The following is a 6,000-nucleotide window of genomic DNA, read 5'->3' on the forward strand; positions in this document are numbered from 1 at the left end:
AGGGTATGGGTGAGTGGTGAGTGGTCAGTGGTGAGGTTGAGTGGTGAGTAGGAAGGGTGAGTGGTGAGGGTGAGTGGTGGGTCGTGAGGGTGAGTGGTGAGGTTGAGTGGTGAGGGTTAGTGGAGAGTGGTGAGTGGTGATTGGTCAGTGCTGATTTGTCAGGATGAATGGTGAGTAGTGAGGGTGAGTGGTGAGGTTGAGTGGTGAGGGTGAGTGGTGAGGGTGAGTGCTGGTTGTGATGGTAAAGTGGTGAGTGGTGAGGGTGAGTGGTGAGGGTGAGTGGTGAGGCTGAATGGTGAGGGTGAATGGTGAGAGTGAGTGGTGAGTGGTGAGGAAGAGTGGTGAGGGTGAGTGGTGATGGTGAGAGGTGAGTGTGAGTGGTGAGGGTGAGTGGTGAGGGTGAGGGGTGAGTGGTGAGGGTGAGTGATGACGAAGAGTGGTGAGGTTGAGTGGTGAGTAGTAGGGGTGAGTGGTGATGGTGAGGGTTAGTGGTGAGGGTGAGTGGTGATGGTGAGGGGTGAGTGGTGAGGGTGAGTGGTGAGTGGTGACGGTGAGTGGTGAGGGAGAGTGGTGAGGGAGAGGGGTGAGGGTGAGTGTTGAGGGTGAATGGTGAGGATGAGTGTTGAGGGTGAATGGTGAGGGTGAGTGGTGAGGGTGAGTGGTGAGGTTGAGTGGTGAGGTTAAGTGGTGAGGGTGAGTGAGGAGGGTGAGTGCTGAGGGTGTGGTGAGAGTGAGTGGTGAGGGTGAGTGGTGAGGGTGAGTGGTTAGGATTTGTGATGATGGTGAGTGGTGAGGGTGAGTGTTGATGTTGAGGGTGAGTGGTGAGGGTGTGTGGTGAATAGTAAGGGTGAGTGGTGAGTGTGAGTGGTGAGGGTAAGGGTGAGTGGTGAGTGGTCAGTGGTGAGGTTGAGTGGTGAGTAGCAAGGGTGAGTGGTGAGGGTGAGTGGTGAGGGTGAGTGGTGAGGGTGAGTGGTGAGGTTGAATGGTGAGGGTTAGTGGAGAGTGTTGAGTGGTGATTGGTCAGTGGTGATTGGTCAGGATGAATGGTGAGTAGTGAGGGTAAGTGGTGAGATTGAGTGGTGAGGGTGAGTGGTGAGGGTGAGTGCTGGTTGTGACGGTGAGTGGTGAGGGTGAGTGGTGAGGGTGAATGGTGAGGCTGAATGGTGAGGGTGAATGGTGAGAGTGAGTGGTGAGTGGTGAGGGAGAGTGGTGTGGGTGAGTGGTGATGGTGAGGGGTGAGTGGTGAGGGTGGGTGGTGAGGGTGAGTGGTGAGGCTGAGTTGTTAGGATTTGTGATGTTGGTGAATGGTGAGGGTGAGTGTTGATGTTGAGGGTGAGTGGTGAGGGTGTGTGGTGAATAGTAAGGGTGAGTGGTGAGGGTGAGTGGTGAGGGTGAGTGGTGAGGTTGAGTGGTGATGGTTAGTGGAGAGTGGTGAGTGGTGATTGGTCAGTGGTGATTGGTCAGGATGAATGGTGAGTAGTGAGGGTGAGTGGTGAGGTTGAGTGGTGAGGGTGAGTGGTGAGGGTGAGTGGTGAGGGTGAGTGGTGAGTGGTGAGGGTGAGTGGTGAGTGTGAGTGGTGAGGCTGAATGGTGAGGGTGAATGGTGAGAGTGAGTGGTGAGTGGTGAGGGAGAGTGGTGAGGGTGAGTGGTGATGGTGAGGGGTGAGTGGTGAGGGTGAGTGGTGAGGGTGAGTGGTGAGGGTGAGGGGTGAGTGGTGAGTGGTGAGGGTGAGTGATGACGAAGAGTGGTGAGGTTGAGTGGTGAGTAGTAAGGGTGAGTGGTGATGGTGAGTGGTGAGGGTGAGTGTTGATGTTGAGGGTGAGTATTGAGGGTGTGTGGTGAATAGTAAGGGTGAGTGGTGAGAGTGAGTGGTGAGGGTATGGGTGAGTGGTGAGTGGTCAGTGGTGAGGTTGAGTGGTGAGTAGGAAGGGTGAGTGGTGAGGGTGAGTGGTGGGTCGTGAGGGTGAGTGGTGAGGTTGAGTGGTGAGGGTTAGTGGAGAGTGGTGAGTGGTGATTGGTCAGTGGTGATTTGTCAGGATGAATGGTGAGTAGTGAGGGTGAGTGGTGAGGTTGAGTGGTGAGGGTGAGTGGTGAGGGTGAGTGCTGGTTGTGACGGTAAAGTGGTGAGTGGTGAGGGTGAGTGGTGAGGGTGAGTGGTGAGGCTGAATGGTGAGGGTGAATGGTGAGAGTGAGTGGTGAGTGGTGAAAAAGAGTGGTGAGGGTGAGTGGTGATGGTGAGGGGTGAGTGTGAGTGGTGAGGGTGAGTGGTGAGGGTGAGGGGTGAGGGGCGAGTGGTGAGGGTGAGTGATGACGAAGAGTGGTGAGGTTGAGTGGTGAGTAGTAAGGGTGAGTGGTGATGGTGAGGGTTAGTGGTGAGGGTGAGTGGTGATGGTGAGGGGTGAGTGGTGAGGGTGAGTGGTGACGGTGAGTGGTGAGGGAGAGTGGTGAGGGTGAGTGGTGATGGTGAGGGGTGAGTGGTGAGGGTGAGTGGTGAGGGTGAGGGGTGAGGGGTGAGTGGTGAGGGTGAGTGATGACGAAGAGTGGTGAGGTTGAGTGGTGAGTAGTAAGGGTGAGTGGTGATGGTGAGGGTTAGTGGTGAGGGTGAGTGGTGATGGTGAGGGGTGAGTGGTGAGGGTGAGTGGTGAGTGGTGACGGTGAGTGGTGAGGGAGAGTGGTGAGGGAGAGGGGTGAGGGTGAGTGTTGAGGGTGAATGGTGAGGATGAGTGTTGAGGGTGAATGGTGAGGGTGAGTGGGGAGGGTGAGTGGTGAGGTTGAGTGGTGAGGTTAAGTGGTGAGGGTGAGTGAGGAGGGTGAGTGCTGAGGGTGTGGTGAGAGTGAGTGGTGAGGGTGAGTGGTGAGGGTGAGTGGTTAGGATTTGTGATGATGGTGAGTGGTGAGGGTGAGTGTTGATGTTGAGGGTGAGTGGTGAGGGTGTGTGGTGAATAGTAAGGGTGAGTTGTGAGTGTGAGTGGTGAGGGTAAGGGTTAGTGGTGAGTGGTCAGTGGTGAAGTTGAGTGGTGAGTAGCAAGGGTGAGTGGTGAGGGTGAGTGGTGAGGGTGAGTGGTGAGGGTGAGTGGTGAGGTTGAGTGGTGAGGGTTAGTGGAGAGTGTTGAGTGGTGATTGGTCAGTGGTGATTGGTCAGGATGAATGGTGAGTAGTGAGGGTGAGTGGTGAGATTGAGTGGTGAGGGTGAGTGGTGAGGGTGAGTGCTGGTTGTGACGGTGAGTGGTGAGGGTGAGTGGTGAGGCTGAATGGTGAGGGTGAATGGTGAGAGTGAGTGGTGAGTGGTGAGGGAGAGTGGTGAGGGTGAGTGGTGATGGTGAGGGGTGAGTGGTGAGGGTGGGTGGTGAGGGTGAGTGGTGAGGCTGAGTGGTTAGGATTTGTGATGTTGGTGAGTGGTGAGGGTGAGTGTTGATGTTGAGGGTGAGTGGTGAGGGTGTGTGGTGAATAGTAAGGGTGAGTGGTGAGGGTGAGTGGTGAGGGTGAGTGGTGAGGTTGAGTGGTGAGGGTTAGTGGAGAGTGGTGAGTGGTGATTGGTCAGTGGTGATTGGTCAGGATGAATGGTGAGTAGTGAGGGTGAGTGGTGAGGTTGAGTGGTGAAGGTGAGTGGTGAGGGTGAGTGCTGGTTGTGACGGTGAGTGGTGAGTGGTGAGGGTGAGTGGTGAGTGTGAGTGGTGAGGCTGAATGGTGAGGGTGAATGGTGAGAGTGAGTGGTGAGTGGTGAGGGAGAGTGGTGAGGGTGAGTGGTGATGGTGAGGGGTGAGTGGTGAGGGTGAGTGGTGAGGGTGAGTGGTGAGGGGTGAGTGGTGAGGGGTGAGTGGTGAGGGTGAGTGATGACGAAGAGTGGTGAGGTTGAGTGGTGAGTAGTAAGGGTGAGTGGTGATGGTGAGTGGTGAGGGTGAGTGTTGATGTTGAGGGTGAGTTTTGAGGGTGTGTGGTGAATAGTAAGGGTGAGTGGTGAGAGTGAGTGGTGAGGGTATGGGTGAGTGGTGAGTGGTCAGTGGTGAGGTTGAGTGGTGAGTAGGAAGGGTGAGTGGTGAGGGTGAGTGGTGGGTCGTGAGGGTGAGTGGTGAGGTTGAGTGGTGAGGGTTAGTGGAGAGTGGTGAGTGGTGATTGGTCAGTGGTGATTTGTCAGGATGAATGGTGAGTAGTGAGGGTGAGTGGTGAGGTTGAGTGGTGAGGGTGAGTGGTGAGGGTGAGTGCTGGTTGTGACGGTAAAGTGGTGAGTGGTGAGGGTGAGTGGTGAGGGTGAGTGGTGAGGCTGAATGGTGAGGGTGAATGGTGAGAGTGAGTGGTGAGTGGTGAGGAAGAGTGGATAGTGGTGATGGTGAGGGGTGAGTGTGAGTGGTGAGGGTGAGTGGTGAGGGTGAGGGGTGAGTGGTGAGGGGTGAGTGGTGAGGTTGAGTGGTGAGTTGTAAGGGTGAGTGGTGATGGTGAGGGTTAGTGGTGAGGGTGAGTGGTGAGTTGTCAGTGGTGAGGGGTCAGGGTTAGTGGTGAGGGTGAGTGGTGATGGTGAGGGGTGAGTGGTGAGTGGTGAGGGTGAGTGGTGAGTGGTGACGGTGAGTGGTGAGGGAGAGTGGTGAGGGAGAGGGGTGAGGGTGAGTGTTGAGGGTGAATGGTGGGGGTGAGTGTTGAGGGTGAATGGTGAGGGTGAGTGGTGAGGGTGAGTGGTGAGGTTGAGTGGTGAGGTTAAGTGGTGAGGGTGAGTGAGGAGGGTGAGTGCTGAGGGTGTGGTGAGAGTGAGTGGTGAGGGTGAGTGGTGAGGGTGAGTGGTTAGGATTTGTGATGATGGTGAGTCGTGAGGGTGAGTGTTGATGTTGAGGGTGAGTATTGAGGGTGTGTGGTGAATAGTAAGGGTGAGTGGTGAGAGTGAGTGGTGAGGGTATGGGTGAGTGGTGAGTGGTCAGTGGTGAGGTTGAGTGGTGAGTAGTAAGGGTGAGTGGTGAGGGTGAGTGGTGGGTCGTGAGGGTGAGTGGTGAGGTTGAGTGGTGAGGGTTAGTGTAGAGTGGTGAGTGGTGATTGGTCAGTGGTGATTTGTCAGGATGAATGGTGAGTAGTGAGGGTGAGTGGTGAGGTTGAGTGGTGAGGGTGAGTGGTGAGGGTGAGTGCTGGTTGTGACGGTAAAGTGGTGAGTGGTGAGGGTGAGTGGTGAGGGTGAGTGGTGAGGCTGAATGGTGAGGGTGAATGGTGAGAGTGAGTGGTGAGTGGTGAGGAAGAGTGGTGAGGGTGAGTGGTGATGGTGAGGGGTGAGTGTGAGTGGTGAGGGTGAGTGGTGAGGGTGAGGGTGAGTGGTGAGGGTGAGTGATGACGAAGAGTGGTGAGGTTGAGTGGTGAGTAGTAAGGGTGAGTGGTGATGGTGAGGGTTAGTGGTGAGGGTGAGTGGTGATGGTGAGGGGTGAGTGGTGAGGGTGAGTGGTGAGTGGTGACGGTGAGTGGTGAGGGAGAGTGGTGAGGGAGAGGGGTGAGGGTGAGTGTTGAGGGTGAATGGTGAGGATGAGTGTTGAGGGTGAATGGTGAGGGTGAGTGGTGAGGGTGAGTGGTGAGGTTGAGTGGTGAGGTTAAGTGGTGAGGGTGAGTGAGGAGGGTGAGTGCTGAGGGTGTGGTGAGAGTGAGTGGTGAGGGTGAGTGGTGAGGGTGAGTGGTTAGGATTTGTGATGATGGTGAGGGTGAGTGTTGATGTTGAGGGTGAGTGGTGAGGGTGTGTGGTGAATAGTAAGGGTGAGTGGTGAGTGTGAGTGGTGAGGGTAAGGGTGAGTGGTGAGTGGTCAGTGGTGAGGTTGAGTGGTGAGTAGCAAGGGTGAGTGGTGAGGGTGAGTGGTGAGGGTGAGTGGTGAGGGTGAGTGGTGAGGTTGAGTGGTGAGGGTTAGTGGAGAGTGTTGAGTGGTGATTGGTCAGTGGTGATTGGTCAGGATGAATGGTGAGTAGTGAGGGTGAGTGGTGAGATTGAGTGGTGAGGGTGAGTGGTGAGGGTGAGTGCTGGTTGTGACGGTGAGTGGTGA

Source organism: Lampetra planeri, chromosome 82, assembly GCF_965212315.1.
Source record: "Lampetra planeri chromosome 82, kcLamPlan1.2.h2, whole genome shotgun sequence".
In the NCBI taxonomy this organism is placed as follows: domain Eukaryota; kingdom Metazoa; phylum Chordata; class Hyperoartia; order Petromyzontiformes; family Petromyzontidae; genus Lampetra; species Lampetra planeri.